The following is a 19,754-nucleotide window of genomic DNA, read 5'->3' as shown; positions in this document are numbered from 1 at the left end:
CAGCCTTGCTATCAGCACTTCAGGATCTACCGAGATGTTGGGCACAAAGGCCTGCAATGAGATAGTGATGCCTGATGGAGAACTTACTACGGAGAACAAAGCTGATAGGCCCACTGTCAATGCCCTAAAGGGAGTAGGGTTGAATCTGTTAGTGCTTCCTGGAGAAGCGCTCCACCTCTTCCAGGATGGAGTGATTGCAGAACTAAGGTCCTGTGAGCACTGCGCCCTCTAGGTGATTAGTGAGCAGCGGATGAACAATGAGTAGATGGTACTACAATGAGATTCTTCCATCACCACTGTAACTAAAGTGACCAAACGGAACAAGTGAATTATGAAGTTCGTTGAGGAGGCATGCCAAATGGTTCTAGAGTTGGCCATTCCTAAGGAGGAACCAATTGAGGTACGCATCCGCAAGCTGGCCACAGGGGTGCACGACGCTCGGACAGAAATGGAGAGGGTTCAGTTGGAGTTGAACCTACAAATCATAGAGTTGCAGTTGAAGGCCCATCCTTCAACTCCACTAGAAGTAAAGGAGCAGTAGATGACCACTATCACAAAAGCAGTAGTAGTGGTTGACAGTGCAGTAGCAGACTGCACGAAACTTTTTGAGCAGTCGTTCGAGGTCTTGACAAGCTTGTAGGAGGACCCTAATGTACAATGACTAGAGACAGAAGCGAGCGAGCTATAATAACACTATGATGAGTTCAAGGGCACAATGTGAACTGTCATGCTCACACGAAGACTAGCAAAGCTGCAGGAGGCCAAGCAGCTGAAAGAACAGGTGGATGCAACATTGCACAAGGAAGTAGTGCTAAAGGCACGACTGAAGCCCTAGCTAGATGAGGCTCACACAGTGACAAGCTCTATTGAAGGAAAGCTTGTGAATTTACAAGCAATGCAGCAAAAGCTTCAGGCCGACAGTTCAGGAGCAGTGACCAAGCAATTGGTTGAAGACGCAAAGCAGGCAGTAACACAATACATTGCCGAGGTTGCAGTCATACGAGTTGAATTGGAAGGTCTTCGGATTAAGATCACCGCATTTGCTAAGTGACTCGAGGGCGAACACAATGTTGGTGTTGGGGTCCTGTTGGGAATAGGATCCTCCAAGGACAGTTTTGGCGATAAAATCCCATGTTTTGGGTTGAATTTTGTAGTAAAATTGTAAAGTCTCCACATTTTGTGGTCACGGAGCACAAAGGTGTCATGAGTCATAAAGGGTTGTCCGCCCTTAATTTTGTAAAGTAAAGTTGGCTGTAAAAATCTACCCATGGTTAGAAGACAATGGGATTGTATAAAAAGAGCTAAGTAAGTAAGCTCTAAGTAGTCTTAACAAGTCATGAGTTGTATATGAAGTCTTGAAGATAAGGAAAGAATTCTAAGTTCGGGTCATAGCGTAGGTAGGGCCTCTGCACTTGAGTGCACAAAGGCCTAAGGTAGAAGTCTGCAGCTGAGTGCACAAAGGCATAGGGTAGAAATCCATAGCTGAGTGTGTGGACCCCTGCAACTATGTGCACAGGGTGGATATAGTGTGTAATCACTTGAAAAGATCAATAAAGAGAAGTATTATGCAAATTCAGTGTCTTTATTTCCAATTAACTTATCTTTTCATATTGTGTATGAATTTTTTTTATAATTCTTATGTGATTTGTGAATGTATGTAATTACATTGGTTAAGTGAACGCAAGTAAGAACATCTGTTTACATGGTGCTAACTATGAATGTTTAATAAGATAAGTAAGACTCTTAAACTAGTTTGGGAATATGCACGTACACTGCCCTAGCAGCGCGAAAGCACCTAAGCCGCAGGTTGCGCGAAGGTCAATCATACCTATTCATGGAGGTATTGAAGGGTAGGGTAAAGGGATAGTCTACCGAGCCCTAGAACTAAGAGACCTGCACGAAAGCAGGAATAGAAAGAATAAACTGACATCACAACCATCTCAAGGTGCGGAAACTTGGTTCTAGCATCCCCCCATACGGCTTTGAGTGAGACTTCGGTCCACGCTCAGCGGGCTGATGCCGAAAGGGCCAATAGTGTAGGGATTTGTTTGTCTAACTAACGCTAAACCTAGGTCGGGCCCCACCAAGCCAACAAATTGTTACATGAATTATCGACCGGAGCTGGTAAACTTGTGAAGTGCAAGTGAACTATATATGCTAGAAGTCCTTTTTATTAAATCAAATTATTAATGTGCATGATTGATTTATTGAAAATTACTTCGAAGGATATTTTTCATTCCTATCTTACTCTTCAAGGAAAATGGATTTAACACATTAAATATTCCTACTCCTTTCTAATGAAATAAAAAATGATCTTCACACTTGCAAAATGAAATTTAAAGCAAACTCACACTATCTTATTAAGAAAACTCAATTAATCTATTGCAACACAAATTCAATCTAAAATCAGAATTATTCATCTAACATTCTAACAATCCTTTGCATAAAAAGAAAAAAATGAAATTAACTTCTATTCAAAATGAAAATCACACATCTACTCACTATCAATGCCTTGAAATGAAAACCATAAAGAAATCACACATGCTTTGAAATGAAGTACTGTACAATGAAACTATAAATAAATCAATCAAGCTCTGAAATGAAACACTCTGAAATTATAAGGAAAACTATGAAAAACGATTACACTACCATTAGCATCATTATAAATCAACTTGAAAAAGGAACGATTAGTGAAATATTGCTATCGCTATCCGATTGAAATCAACACTGCAAAATGATTCTAAAACATGTAAATAACTGCAATAAACGATAAAGAAAAGATATGAAAATGCAGAACCTTCACTATTTGCAGGGGCCCTCCACAAATAGGTAGTCATAGAACTTCAATCGAACAGTCAGCTACGCATCAAAACTTCAAATGACTTTCTTCATTAATAGAGTAAAAAAAGTAGTCTTAAAAACATTACCGTCACATACGTAAATTAACCTCTTGTTCATGTTTGTTGTACGATATTTATAAAAGCCGATGTCAATAACAATTCGAGGCTTTTATGCCTACCTTAGCTAACATATTTATAAATTTAGCTTCTAACAACTATCAAGATATCATTGCTCACGATTTTCTGTTTGGAAAATAAAATCGTGAAGAGCGGGAATATCAGACTCTTGCTCGCCTGTTCAGCAACAAGTTGAATTTACGATTTGGCCATGCAATTGAATAATCCTTTCATGATATGGTTTAGATGAATAGGAAGAAATTATTAAAGGGATCAATCTCCATCTCTCCATATCTTTCTCCTCTTAGCTGGCACCTCTGATCCTAGTAAACCTTGGAGTTGGCCACAAAAACATAGATTAGCTACAGAATCATGTGAATTTGTTAGCTAATACAAATATTAACTCAATAATAAGGAACATTATTAAATATGAAAGATAATACAATTAAATACCTTACCATGTTGAAAATCATTGTAGTCTGATGCATATTGAGTTGATGATGATGGTCAAGGAATGTAAAAATAGGTAAGGCAGAGTGTCAAAATGAAGCAATCATGAGGCGCTACACTGAGTATGTTAATTGATGTGATAATTGTCAAAGGATGTGGAAACATGTTTCCTCTAATGAAATGCCTCTACAGCCACAGGTACTTATTGAGCCTTTTGAAAAATGGGCTCTGGATTTTGTTGGTCCACATTAGGAGAATTTTTAGGTCTAAAATGGGCCTCCTAAGGAAATTATAAAATACTAGTGGAAATAATAAATAAGATTAGATTACATCATCGAATATTAGAGGGAAAAGAGAAAAAATATTTTTCATCTCATATTTTCAATTTATCTCCCTATGGGTTTAGTCAAATTTCAATCAAAAACACTCGTTCGATGCAAAATTTAATTCCTCATCCAAGGAGTGCCCATATTACATATTTTGGATGGACCCTTCTACATGAAAAATGAGAAATACATGAAAAAGATGATTGCAATCACGTTCTTTCATGTATTTCTACTTTTTCATGTAGCAGGGTCCATCAAAAGTATGCAACATGGGTACTCCTTGGATGAGGAATTAAATTTTGCATTCAATGAGTACTCCCTCTCAAAATCTGAGTAAAACCTTAGGGATATAAGTTGCAAATACGAGTTGAAAAAGTAGTTTTTTTCTTTTTTTTGTAATGCTTGGTAAGAAATTCTATTTTCTATTTACCAAAAACAAGTTTACAACACATAGATGAGATAGGTGGCTTCAACTTGCCCAGTGGGAAACCAAGTCTGTTGGCCACCTATCTGTGTTATATGCCATCGAAAAATCATATAACTTCAGGTGATCTACCCAAGCTATATACAAATCTATATCATAATATAAGTGTTACACAAAAATATTGTCACCATGATTATTTGCAGTCAGTATGGGTCTATCATCACTTGTACTGTCCTCCTAAGCAAGTCTCAGACCTCAGCTCTTCAAGTCAAGCTTTGAAAATGAGAGAAAGACATTGAAAATCCATAAAGTTCTAGTTCCGCACTTTCTCTCACTGTTACTTGCAGTCCCACACCTTCTGTTTACAAAAACTGCAGACCTACCTGCTTTGTCCCTAAAGGTGTGGGTGCGGACCCCTGTGAAAGTCAAAAAGGTGCAAGTTTATTCTAAAAAACTCACTTTGGTTTAATTCTAGATGATTCTAGAAGGAATTTTGACGTGGATTGGCCGCTCTTAGGTGGTTCATGCATCCCAAAAGAGAAGGAGCTAATCCCTTGATGAGAGGAGCTATCCCTTTGAAGGAGGGCTTTATCCCTTTGAAGGAGGACCTAGTAACTTCCCTCCATTGCACTATAAATTCAGGCATTGGGCTGGTTGCTAGGGAGGTTAGAAGCTGAACATTTTTAAGGGTAAATGCTGGTGGAATTAAGACTTCCTAGTTAAGCTTGAGAGGAGAGATCACATACCTTTTTGGCTTCATTGGGAAGAGAATGAAACTTGTCAAAGTAGAGGAGACTTCTTGCTGGACCCTGAGAGGAGCTTGTACAACGTCAAGGCATAGGTTGTAAAGTTCTTCTTTGATTTGAATTAATACAATCAGATTCATTTTTCTCAACAAATTGTCTTATGTCATTTGTTTCATGAATTCCTTGACTTTCATGTTAAATATGTTTTATGATATTGGCTTTTCAGGTGCTATTTAATTTGTTTGCTTGTTTGTGTTTGCAGATTCGTGACAAGGGAGCTCATTTGGATCGAAGGAGCGAGGGAATCCACAAACTTACGTTGGACCTAAGGTAGGCCTAAAACACTTGTTTGCCTTTGTTTACAAAAGCATATTTAGAGAAAGATAGTGTGTGATTGGTTTGCTTGTCATTAGGTCTTCTTTAGATCCTAGGAAGGTCTATCTTGTCCGCAAGATCGACTCATTCCATGTGACAATGAGTCTAAGTTTCTGTTTATCATAAGCATACATTATAAAAGTAAATGCTATCCACTAAAAACTTAAAAACAGTCAGGAACCTGACTATTCCTTTTAGTCCTCTAAGGCTAAGTCAACCGGGGATAGGTCGTCAACGGATTCTCCTGGTGCATCTGCCAGCTCGATGATACATGGGATATGCCTTTGGATTCAGTCTAGGTGGATGTCTTGCTTGCACAACTGAAACTGTGTGGTCTGCAGGTCCTTCTTGTAGTTTGGCATGTCCTGGAGGGTCATTTCCATCCCCACTAGTATTTTCTCCATGGCCTTCACCATCATGGTCTTCATGACCTAGTATAGGTATAGAGTTTTCTTAAATTGAGTTAGTCTTCCCTTGGTATTTCCTGGGTCCGTGATTACCTCTTTCCAGGCCTCCATTTCCTCTTCTGAGTCTACCTCTTCTTTTATCTGTTCCTCCTAGTATTGTGAGATCTTCCTGATGCCTGCGTCCATCTCTTCTCTATACATTGTCGCTACTGTTGGAAATAATACTGAGAGGGGGGGTGAATCAATATTATCTAATCAATAAAACATTTTCATTTTCATACTTTAGAATTATATATGCTACTTCAGTTAAGTATACCCACGTATATACGCGACTGTGTCTATTGCAACTAACGTATAACCATTAAAATCATGATTCAGTTATGTGATCTTCAATGGATGCATCGGAACATTATTAGTCATATTAACAGTCAACAGTAGCAGTAAAACAGATAGATCAACACACATAAGCAACACACATGAACACCATCATATAAGGTGGAAACCCAATGTGGGTGAAAACCACCTGCTGCAATTCGTTTCTATCTTCCTTTATTAAGAAACTTCTTTTACAATGTACTGGTGCAGTCCTTTACCAGCACGCAGGCTACAACCTGCAAAAGGCTACAACCTTCTCTCGTTCTCCAGACTTTCCTGGAAGAGAGCTCCAACCCCCTTTGCTCTTGTACTAGCTAAGATACTAGTACATAGGCGCCGACCTACAATCTTCTCTCCTCCGGGTACCACGTTTCATACATTTTTAGACTGGATACTCCTGAAGCACAACACATAATCTGAAGGCCACGTTTCATCAAATTTTCATACTGGACCCATAAATATCATTGAAGCACAAAACAATCAATACTAGCATCATCAATTTCTGAATCACTGAAACCCTGTCAATAACACAGTCACCAGAACACAGAGCAGATAACAGAACTCTGCCATAACCATCAAATCCATCTGCAACTTCAAATATTATCCTTCATAATGTATACGCTACTATAATGAATCAAACCCGCGTACATACGCGCTTTTGCCAAAGATAACCCGCGTACAGATCTAAAAATAATTTCTCATAACTTGCAGTTGTACCAGACATCAGTTATACTCATAACACTTATAGAACAATACATGCGTCAGTATGTAGATCTAGAATAAGCATCATAAAGATAGTTCATTTCAAACCATTTGATCCCGATCTCTCATTAGATCTTGTTCTCCATCAACCGGTGAGATCCCTCCTTAGCTCAGATCAAGAAATGCATCATCAACCCATAACCTGCATCCTGGATCTCATACTTCTTCAGATATTCAAGACTTTTCGGATGCTCTTGCCTAATGATCTTCTTCTCCTTTTATAGTCTTAGGCCTTGCTCAATACAACGGTCCAAAACCATAATAAATCAATACCAAGAGCCCAATACTTGGGATCAACACGCTTGTCGAGATACCATGGTCCAAAACCATAGGTTCAAATACCGAGGACTAACTACCACGGACCAAGACATAAGTTTTCCCACATGTACGCGTTTTTCCTTGCGTGAAAGTGCGTGTATACGCATACACGACTTCGGCACGTCCAACCCGCGTGTATACGCTGATTTGTCACAATGAACCTGTGTATATATCTTTCTTGACCTGCTGTACTAAGATCTGTCCTCTGATTGAGTTGCCATCACCTGTATCAACCTCTGAGTGGGTTGCCATCAAGGAAAACACTTGTATCATAATGCCAACAATCTCCCCCTTTGGACTTGATGGCAACCACCACACCAAGTCACTCTCCCCCTTTGACATCAAGGGCAAAGGGCGGACCAAGATATTCTCTTCCTTGGTATACCTTTTGTTGTCCATACTCCCCCTGAGTACATGCTTAAGTTTCTAATTGAGCTCCCCTTTGTATATGCCAAGTTGTATCAATCCATCCATGCTCCCCCCTAGCAGGTGCAAGATATAAGACCAGAAATTCATTCAAGACCATGACTATCATTCATCATATATGATCTGCACCATAAGCATCAGCATCCAAACCTGCAATACCATTCCTTTGATAAACAGCAAGATGTATCATTTAGCTTCATAGACTTTATCAACAACTTCTAACCATAATGCCAACAATGCATTATTTGATGTATATGCTCCCCCTGAGCCTGAGCCAACCATGACCGAACCATTTCCTGGGTTTGTTCTGCTTCCCTTTCTTCTGATCTCTATATACACGACTCTGCAACTCACGTATATACGCGACTTATCTTTATGGAACTTTCATATGAGATTCAAGACACTGAAGTTTTATACTTTCAGCTCCCTCTGAGTCTGTTATGTCTGTGTTGTGCTGTGTCTGAGTACATTGTGCTGTGCCACATCTTTCTGACTGTACTTCCTTCTTCTTCCATATCTTCAAGTGTGACGTTGTTTTCTACTTTTGGTGTGATGTCCGTGCTTTGTTCCTACATTCCTTTGCTATATGTCCAAGCTTGTTACATGCATAACACCTTACATGATTCATGTTCCTCCTGTAACAATCAGCAGCTTTGTGACCAAACATATTGCAAGAAAAACAATATCCATTAAAGTACCTTGAATGTGATGATCTTTCTACATGATGGTCTTGATCCCTTCTTCTTCCACATCTAGCTGCAACATGTCCAAGATTATGACATACATAACATTCAACATTTTTCATAGGAGGAGTAAAAGATTTTCTTTGAGGAGTCTCTTTCCTTGATTGTTGATGGGGTTGACCTTTCATCTCCTTGTTGATCATTTTAGATTTCTCTTTAGAGTTCCTTGCCTCACCTTGTGAACTAGATTCACCTTCAACAGATTCATGAAAACCAAGACTAGTCTTGATAGCAGGAGACCTTTGACTACTAAGAATATCATCCAAGGCTTTAGTACTATCTTGAAATCGTAATAGTTTATCCTTTTCTTCTAATTTACCTTTCAAGATATTTACCTCAACTTGAAGTTGTTCTTCCTTTTCTAGACATTACTTCTTCATGTCTTCTTCCGCTTTCCTTCCTTCTTCCAACTGATGCCTTAGTTTGAGAATCTCCTTTTCTTGTTCTTCATTCAGATCCTGCTGCATTTGACGAATTCTGAAGGCACATTCCAGCTGAGATTTTAAGCTGATAACTTCGGTTACCTGTTTTTCAATAGCTTGGAGTAGATCTTTATTCTGCTTCTTTGATTCTTCAAGATCTTCCTTTAGCGAGCGATTCTTGGATTCAAGACTTTCATAGTAACTGGATCTATCTCTGAGTTTCTTGATGGTTGTGCTTCTTTCGTTGACTTCATCTCTTAGTGATGTTACTTCATCCTGCAACTTTTGACATTTGTCCTTGAATAACTTCCTTACCTTCTTTCCTTCCTCCAGTTGGGCCTTATGTTTGGTAGCTTCTTCTTTGAAGTCACATTCCCTTTTGTTCAGTAGATCTTGTTGATCTTTGATTTTATCTGAGAGCCTTTTAAATTCTGCCTCTATTTGATATCTTTCTTGTTCACCCATCAGAGAAAATTCAGTTGTTTCGCTATCTCTTTCATCTTTTCCAAATGGATAGATAGCAGGAACATCAGAGGATAGCAAATTCATACCTGATAGTTCATCTTCATTCTGAAATGATTCTGAATCTGATTCTAAATCTAAAGAGCTTCTTATACCTAATCCCCAATCGATTCTCCCACTATCATAGTTCTTCTGAGATGTCTTCTTCTTCTTAGGTGCTTTCTTCTTAAGCTTCTTTCCCATAGTTCCACGGATCTCCTTCAAGCGATCAAGCTTCTACCAAAGGACCTGCTCTGATACCAATTGTTGGAAATAATACTGAGAGGGGGGGTGAATTAGTATTATCTAATCAATAAAACTTTTTCATTTTCATACTATAGAATTATATACGCTACTTCAGTTAAGTATACCCACGTATATACGCGACTGTGTCTATTGCAACTAGCGTATAACCATTAAACTCATGATTCAGTTATGTGATCTTCAATGGATGCATCAGAAAATTATTAGCCATATTAACAGTCAACAGTAGCAGTAAAATAGACAGATCAACACACATAAGCAACACACATGAACACCATGATATAAGGTGGAAACCCAATGTGGGTGAAAACCACCTGCTGCAATTCGTTTCTATCTTCCTTTATTAAGAAACTTCTTTTACAATGTACTGGTGCAGTCCTTTACCAGCACGCAGGCTACAACCTGCAGAAGGCTACAACCTTCTCTCATTCTCCAGACTTTCCTGGAAGGGAGCTCCAACACCCTTTGCTCTTGTACTAGCTAAGATACTAGTACGTAGGTGCTGGCCTACAATCTTCTCTCCTCGAGGTACCACGTTTCATACATTTTCAGACTGGATACTCCTGAAGCACAACACATAATCTGAAGGCCACGTTTCATCAAATTTTCATACTGGACCCATAAATATCATTGAAGCACAAAACAGTCAATACTAGCATCATCAATTTCTGAATCACTGAAACACTGAAACCCTGTCAATAACACAGTCACCAGAACACAGAGCAGATAACAGAACTCTGCCATAACCATCAAATCCATCTGCAACTTCAAATATTATCCTTCATAATGTATACACTACTATAATGAATCAAACCCGCGTACATACACGCTTTTTCCAAAGACAACCCGCGTACAGATCTAAAAATAATTTCTCATAACTTGCAGCTGTACCAGACATCAATCATACTCATAACACTTATAGAACAATACATGCGTCAGTATGTAGATCTAGAATAAGCATCATAAAGATAGTTCATTTCAAACCATTTGATCCCGATCTCTCCTTAGATCTTGTTCTCGATCAACTGGTGAGATCCCTCCTTAGCTCAGATCAAGAAATGCATCATCAACCCATAACCTGCATCCTGGATCTCATACCTCTTCAGATATTCAAGACTTTTCGAATGCTCTTGCCTAATGATCTTCTTCTCCTTTTATAGTCTTAGGCCTTGCTCAATACCACGGTCCAAAACCATAATAAATCAATACCAAGAGCCCAATACTTGGGATCAACACACTTGTCGAGATACCATGGTCCAAAACCATAGGTTCAAATACCGAGGACTAACTACCATGGACCAAGACATAAGTTTTCCCACATGTACACGCTTTTCCTTGCGTGAAAGTGCGTGTATATGCATACGCGACTTCGGCACGTCCAACCCGTGTGTATACGCCGATTTGTCACAATGAACCTGTGTATATATCTTTCTTGACCTGCTGTACTAAGATCTGTCCTCTGATTGAGTTGCCATCACCTGTATCAACCTCTGAGTGGGTTGCCATCAAGGACAACACTTGTATCATAATGCCAACAGCTACTTCATGGATTAGTCTTTCAACTGGCTTTCTTCCATGTCTGGGTTCCAAGGTACCTGCGTTAGCACCCCAAGGCTCCTCCCTTCTCCCTCTACCATGTCCTCTGTCACTGGATGGTCTAGCCATGTCACCTATTGTGCTCACTAGTTCACAAAATATTCCAGTTAGCTTACATATTACATTTTCCAACCTTTCCACCATTCTATCGTTGCCCCTCTCCTTGCATATCCTACCACCCTCGTCTCTACCCCGATGCCCCTCTGCCCACTACTTTGCTGCCTCATATATGTCTGAAGTAATAGTGCCTCTCCCCTGCCATGCAATAGCATCTTTGCCAGAGCTAACAACGTTACTCCCCTTCCATGCAATATATCCTCTACCTTTTTTGGAAATTTCCTCTCCCTGCTCTGTTCCTGGGGGTAGAGTCCTGGTGCTCAATTCACATGATGCTTATAACCTTACCCTCCCATCCCTCGAACCATACAATTACTACCCTCAATTCCTTTCCCTTCTTCCTCCCCTCTGGCCTGAGTGCCTCTCGCTCTTCTTTGTCCCTCACAATTTCCCTACCTCTCACTTGCTTATCTCCCTTCTCTCCTTCCAGCTTACGAGTTTGGTTGGCTAAATTAATGGCCTGGCCTCCCTCATATTCTAGTCCCTTGTGGTCCCTTGTGATACCATTTACAGGTTCAACCTCACTCCCCTTCCCTCCCTGCATGTCCAAATCTATCCCTCCTTTATCCCTTCCCTCCTCTCTATTCGAACCTCTCATTCCCCTTCCATGTAAACACACAGGAAGCATTGTAATTAACGAATATGGCCAGATTACATACCCGTTGCCCCTTCAAAGGTGTCCTTGTAGCTTGTTGAGCTGATCTTCCTTGTCAGTACCCCATCTCTCCTTCGCAACAATACTCTTCCCATCACCCTTCATTCCTTCATACTCCCCCTCCTTCCTCCTCTATCCCATCCATCCTCTTGTCAGTCCTCCCCACCTCCATCACTACCCTAGCACTGGGTGCCACTTCTCCCTTCGAAACTGTACTTCCTCATGCAGGACACCATCGCAACCATTGCCATGAGCGTGTGGGATGCAGTGGGTTGTACCTGTCCTGGTATTTGCATATCTGGCCTATTTCCTCGGGGAGCCAACCCGATCGAGGGAGAGTTGAAAAAGTAGTTTTAATATTTTAATATTTTTAATTTTTTAAACCAAAAATGAAGAATCACCCCCCATGGTTGACATCATCATCTTGAATCCTATTGGTTCTTATAAGGTTTATTTTGGTTGTACATTTTTCTTAAGAGGCCCATTTTAGACCTCAAAGTTCCCCTGATGATCAATCCACCATCAAGACAGAAAAGGTACATTCTTGTTTGCATTGATTATGTTACAAAATGGGTAGAAGCTAAAGCACTTCCTTTTGCTACTGAAAATGTTGTATTTTCATTTCTTTTCGAGGATATCTTTACTCATTTTGGTGTCCCAAGGTGTTATAGAAATTTTTGGGAACTACAACCCCAATCAAACATGTCTATAAACCAAGGGCACCTAAGTCCATAAAAGTGTTGTTCCATACCCTAAAAGAACAAGGTCAGCTGATTACATCATCTCCCAGAAGTTCTCCATGAAAAACTGCTCAGAACTGGTCAAAACTAGACCATCTCACCTGCTCCATGGTCAAAGTGCGATGCATCCCACCTAATGCACACGGGAGGTGCGATGCATATTGAAAAGCCCTTCTATGGGGTGTGACGGGCAAGAGTGGACAAATGGCAGAGACAGTTTGCGAGGTGGATGATCATGGAATCTTCCACAAAGTTCTCCTGAGACACTTGCCTCTCTGAATTCACCCATGGATGAGTAAGAGATCATCAATCTACAAATGGAATCAAGAACTATTAGAGAGAGGACACTAATCAGAATCCGAGAAGCTGACTCACCCCCCTGCAATCATCTATATATAGATCCCTCATCCCAGAGATCCATAGGTTGGAATTTTGTATCTTGTAAGGAAGTGTTGTTGGTTTCTTGTTGGAATATCATAGTGTTGGGTGATCTAAGCTTTTCATGAGGTGAAAGAAGGGCTTTCATGCTGGAGGGTGACGCTGGGTTAGAACAATTTGTTGTAATCCTCTTTTCTTATTCTTGATATTAATAAAGCTATTCAAGTTTTCCTCCACATTCTTGTATGTTTGATGATATATGGATTTGTGTGGTCAATATACATCTGGTCCTATATTGTTTATGATTATAGATCTCAGTTTTTCGATAGTATTGTGCTGCTTTGATTCCACAGGTGCTCTTTGAAGCTAGGTAGATGAAGGAGAAGCGGCAAGGATCTATCAGAAGGGAGAGGAATCGAGCAAGGAACCAAGCGCAAGACTGAGGTTGGTGTCCTTCATTCCACTCTTATATACTTTTCATAAAGGAAACCGAAATTAGTTTTAGTTTGTTTGTTTCTAAGATAGCTACCAGTCTTAGTGGGACTAGTAGCTCTGAGTGGACACTAGATTTCCTGATAACAAAATGGCGACTCCGCTGGGGAATGAATAGATTGTTTTTTTGTCTATATTTGTTTGTTTTATAAACTTACAGACGGAGCCTAAAGTCAAGCCAGCTAGCCTTCGAACTGCATTTGCTATGCAAGTGCAAAGTAGATCAATGCTGCTTCAGTCTATCTTTGGGTTTTGTTTATAAACTGAACAATCAATTTGCAAACTTTCTAATTGCCCTAGTGATGGCTCTAGTAACCTCATTAGATCAGCCCCTGTGATTTCTATTTGTTGTACATCATTTGCTCGGCCTAAATCCCTAAACTGAGTTGCAAACTGTGACCAAGAGCCAAGTAAAGTCTCGTCCTGGTACCATCACACCCTCTCTTCAAGGAAACCAGTATGCATCGCACCTCCCATGTGCAGTAGGTGGGATGCATCCCTGTTTCCCTGTGTTACAGGTGCGATGATCAGAAAAGGCTAATTTTGCCTCCAGGTCTTGGTTTTTCTTCACTCTTTTCAGCTCTATTCTGGAGTTTTGCTGTCTGTGATCAGTATACCACTATGGAAACCCCCTTCCTTTCCATCATTCCGCCTCCATTGTGCAAAGAACTATGAATGTTTTTATGTATTTTCCGCCATTTTCAGTTCTCTTTTACAAAGTAGTAGCATAGTCGAACTGTCGTCTTTTGATTTGAAAGTGTCGCAAGTGTCGTTTTCAGTCAAAGAAAAGAATCCCATTTTTCTTGATGGTTGATTATATATTTACTCTTGTATTTGATTTGAATTAGTAGTTTTTCAAGTGTCGAAAGTAGTTTTCAATTCTATATAGTAAAGTGTTGTGATTTAGGACAGTGCATCTAGAGTGTGCTCTCTGCTCTATGTTGAAAGAATACCATCTCTCTTTCTTTAGTAGCTAGGATTTTCATTGCAAAAAGAAGATTAAACGATTGTTTATAATCTTAGATTGCATTTTAGGAATTGTACGTCTACATCACATGGTGAACCTGAAAGGAAAATTTCTTAAGAAAGATCAACTGTAAAATAAATTTAATGAACCTAAAAACGCTTTGGAACCTAACGCACAACATCTAGAAGTCTAGGCTAGAGACATATTCCGGCGTCGTAAAACCTGGTAACTATCGCTTTCACTGTTGGTTGGGTGATTCCTCCTCTTTGAGATGACAAGTGCCAGTACAGACTTGTTCTCCCACGTACCGTTGAGTATATATTGGGAGACCACAATAGGCTATATCCTTTATCCATAGGAAGCCGTGTCTGTCGCCCTATCAATCGCAATGCATTGAACACAACATTGGGGAAGATTGACTATCGTACCGTAAAAAGTATTATGCAATTTTGTGATTGGTTTGGTATTCCCTCTGTCTAGATTTCTAGAGTAGTCTCTTTTATTCATTTTCAGACTCCTTAAAGGAAAAGGTTCACCTGAGCACTTGTCACTACAGGCTCATTAAAAATCAAAGGCGACTAGAGTCATCTTTTGTTTTTTCTTGACTCTTAAAAATTGAAAAAACAAGTTGTGTCAAAGTGTCTAAAATTTATTTTAATCGGAATAATATCACCATTCCCGCGTTGGTCTTAGGTTGATAAAAATGGAGTCCACCAACCAAGGAGTTCCCCTTGGAGGAAATCCTAGTCCTTTCTCCTCTTGGGGAGATGTTGGTGCACCTCATATGGCCACATTGTCACTTCCAGGATTGATGATTGGCTTGCCAATATGGATCTTCTTGAGCTCCGTCGTTAAGAATACCACGATTCCTGAACAATCAAGTCAGCAACTAGATGATACTAGAGTTACCCCCCAACCTTCTACTTCGTCCGTTTCTCCCTCTCCTCCTTCCTCTTCGCTTGATGAAGCTAGTAAAGCTAAAAACCAAGTAACTGAGAAGAAGAAGGAGAAGAAGAAGAAAGAGAAGAAGAAGAAGGAGCCAAAGGCGAAAAGGGGCAACCATGCATCGCCTAGTGAAAATCCACACACTGCACCGTCCAGGCCTAAATCTCCATGTGTCATTTGCAAAGGAGACCACTACCACCAAGATTGTCCCTGCATCCCTCGGATCTTAAGGGACTGGTCTCCTTGTTTGCAGAACCCGGTGCCATCAACCTCTGAGAACCATGTTGAGAGCACACCATCAACTAGTGAAAATGAAGTCCCCGGACAAAACGGAAAATGTAAATTTCCTTGTAAACTATGTGAAGGCGATCACGCCATCCACCGTTGTCCCTTCCTAGACGAAGCTAAAAGTGTTTTGGATGACTGTCTGGCTTCACCGCTATGGCTTCCTCCTGGATATAAGAAAATCTTGCCGAGTCCATCGCTAGTTGAAAATCTGATCGACACGCCATTGTGGTCGATCGAAACATCTGTCATTGAAGATAAACTCGTTGAACCCATACCAAACAAAAGTCAAAAGGTTGAGGTAACAGTCGACCCAGTCTTGTCTTCGGATGGTCCATATTCAGATGACACAATCACCAAAGAGAATGAGAACGACACTGTCCAAATTCTTTTCATAAACACAGACTCCGATGAATATGGGGGCAGCCTACCCGTTCCTTTACCGCAGGAAGGAAGTTCATCAGAGTCATATCCGGTCGTCTATTCGATCCCACCTCCAAGCAACCTAGTCGTTTCTTTCGATTACAATCTACTAGGCAGACCCTGGGTACCGACCAATGTACCATTCCGAATCATTGTACAAGCTTACAAAATGATCATGGTCGGTACCATCATAGATGAAGGGGCTTCTATGAGTATCCTTTCCTCAATTACTTAGGAAGCGCTTCGTTCGCCATTGCTTTTGCCTGAGATGAGAAATCTGACAGGCTTCGACAAAGGAACCAGTCGACCGTTAGGGATCCTTCCCAATGTGCCCATAACATTGAGAAGGAAAACCGTTTACATGAATGTAATGGTAGTACGAGGAAATCTAGATTATAATCTACTCCTTGGACGCGACTATATTTATAGCATGGGAGCCATTGTCTCCTCACTCTTTAAAGTAATGTGTTTTCCGCATGAAGGCAGAGTGGTCAAGCTCGTAGACCAGCTATCATTTCCCGGCTCACACATAGCTAATAGTCAAATACCATCTCTAAATGGTCTTTTCATGCAAGAAATGTCTCATCAATTTCCAGTCCATCCACCTGATGAGTGCGAGTGATTCAGGAGGACATGGCTGAATCCCAGGGGGCATGCACCCTAGCCTGTTTTGGCAGGAAAACCTTGGGTATAGGGTAGGTTTCCACGGAGGATATATGACTAGTCTGACACACCGGTCCGTTTAGGAAAATGGGATTAGATTGGAATAAGATTCCTTCGTCAAGGTTAGGAGGTTGGGATTTAGAACCACCCTGGTCTAGATGGACTAAGCCAGGAAGTGTTTCTATCTGCGGTGTGGATGGAAATTATCTTGCGAAAGCAGGAACTTCTATATGGTAACCTGGAAATTTTTCATTATACCCAGCGGCATGCAAACCTTTTTGCATGCAAGTGAAGAGCGACCATTTGTTTTCTTATTTTGTAGATTCTCAAACCCTTTAAACTCGTAGGATTGGTTGTTCCTAACTTGCATAAAGAAAGGATCCTGGGAAAAGCTTTGAAAGGTGAAAGCTCCATAAAAAATGGCATCTTAGATGAGATATCCTTATTATACGACTGGCACGAGCAGTTTTTATGTGGAGTTCAAGCTCGTTAAAAATTAAACATAAGCAATGAGCAAACGTTCCCCCAAAGTTTAAGCTCATTAAAAAATGAACCAATTTCCAGTAAATAACCATTGTGAATGCATTATCATCAGCTTTTGAGCCTTGGTCGTGTTCTCATCATCACCTCCACTCTATTTTAGCCGATCATTCACCTCCATTTGATTGTTTACCCATTTTTGAGGAACAACTGCGAATAGTGATCCTGTTAGCCATCCTTGTGACACTACCGTGACTGGAAAATTCCAAACCGTACCTGGAATCAGCTGCTACCCAAAATTATCACTCATTCCTAAAAAACGAGTCTCCTTTAAGCTCTTTTCACTTGACTCGTAAAACATAAAAATATTTCTGAGCGATTGGCCTTTCGAGCTCGTTAAAGTGACCGGAAGTGCTATCCCTCCTCTAGATTTTAATCTTTTGGACTTGAGGGATTATTACACAAAAATATCAAGCGCTTGTCTTGTTCAGCTTGTTAAAATTACCGAAAATTCATCCCTTTAGTATTGTTTTATACTTTTTCAGACTTAAGGGATTATATGACGAAAAAGGATTATTGGAGTTTCCTTTACGTCCCTTTCAGACTCTCTAAAATTGAAAAGGACCGAGTTATCTTTGTCGTTAAACTCGTTAAAACCGAATAGCGACAAACTTGTCCATACAGACAAGAACGAGTTTCACTGTCGCTAGGCTCGTTAAAATATAGTGACGGGTTTGCCCGAAGGGAAAATTATAGAACAAGCATATGTTATCCTCCTCAAGCTTGACAAAAATAAAGAGGTACTGGTCAGCAATGACTGGGGAAAAATTGGGAAGAAAACTTGAAGAAACTTTATTGGTAGCAAGTCGCTCTTGAACATGACGCTTTCACTCTGCATCCAAGTCAAGTTGGGTTGTTCCGTTCACTGGTCATATCACCATTGGTCCATCACACCATCCACTTTTCGGGTTAACGCTACCAATCCATCATGTCAGTGTCGTCGGTATGTTCAAGAGAAGTTGCTCAGAGAATTCACCTGTGTCTCATCCACTGTAATACATTCACGCTCCATTCTTTCATGATCGCCACCCTGAACCTTGTATCATCAGATCGTTTTCACCTCCAAAATCATTTACTCTGTTCCATGTCGTAGATGTGGGATTCATTAAGGCCCTCCTATGGCGAGTCGCTTCTTGTCGACATCAGCTCATTATCCAAGAAGTCAACTTAGGAACAACCCTTTCAGTACTTTGAAGCTTGCATGTCTCAATGGTAAGTTTCTCACTTCCGGCGACAGGTTTACATCAATGGCCTTCGACCGCAAGATTTTGCGTGGTGTTTGACGCCAAGTCCCTTAGTCACACCACGTGAATTGTACTGTAGTACCTTGAGGGTCATCATCATTATCGATGATTCCTCTTGTGCCTGTTAACAGCTTACATCATTGGCTGGTAATCAGGCAATGTCTTTCCATGTTTGACTCCAGAACATCTTTCACATGGATCGACTTGTACTCTGGGTGAAGATTGAACGATTTTGAAGACCCCAGATCTAGTTTCATCCATCCGAGCTGCGATATATTCAGGAAAATAAAGACATCAAATGTACATTGTTTCTTCACAAATGATTATCCGAATCAAAGGATGATGGTTCTATCAGAATCATTAGTCTCTCGCATAGACAGTTGTCTGTCCTATGTACATGAAAATGAATTTATAAAGCTGAGCATGGGAATGCCCAACTCGGATAGATCATGAAAAATATTATGAAGATAATGTATTGTATTGTATCTTATTACAAGTCACTTTCCAGCTCGAAAAAACTTTGGATCCTCATGATAAAGCATTTCACCCGACATCAAAAGATTAACGACCTCATGCTTTAGGGGGCAACTTTTATAGACATTTTTGGGCACTACAACCCCAATCAAACATTTCCATAAACCAAGGGCTCCTAAGTCCCTAAAATTGTTGTTCCATACCCTAAAAGAACAAGGTCAGCTGATTACATCATCTCCCAGAAGTTCTCCATGAAAAACTGCTCAGAACTGGTCAAACCTGGACCATCTCACCTACTCCATGGTCAAAGTGTGATGCATTCCACCTAATGCACATAGGAGGTGTGATGCATACTGAAAATCCCTTCTATGGGGTGCGATGGGCGAGAGTGGGCAAATGGTAGAGACAGTTTGCGAGGTGGATGATCATGGAATCTTCCAGAAACTTCTCCTGAGACACTTGCCTCTCTGAATTCGCCGAGGGATGAGTAAGAGATCATCAATATCCAAATGGAATCAAGAACTATCAGAAAGAGGACACTAATCAGAATCCCAGAAGCTGACTCACCCCCATGCAATCATCTATATATGGATCCCTCATCCTAGAGATCCACAAGCTGGAATTTTAAATCTTGTAAGGAAGTGCTATTGGTTTCTTGTTGGAATATCATAGTGTTGGGTGATCTAAGCTTTTCATGATGTGAAAGAAGGGCTTTCATGCTGGAGGGTGACGCTGGGTC

The sequence above is a fragment of the Pinus tabuliformis genome, chromosome 9 (assembly GCF_031772625.1).
Source record: "Pinus tabuliformis cultivar Carrire ecotype Pingquan chromosome 9, CPIR1, whole genome shotgun sequence".
Classification (NCBI taxonomy): Eukaryota; Viridiplantae; Streptophyta; class Pinopsida; order Pinales; family Pinaceae; genus Pinus; species Pinus tabuliformis.
This window is presented reverse-complemented; position numbering follows the sequence as displayed.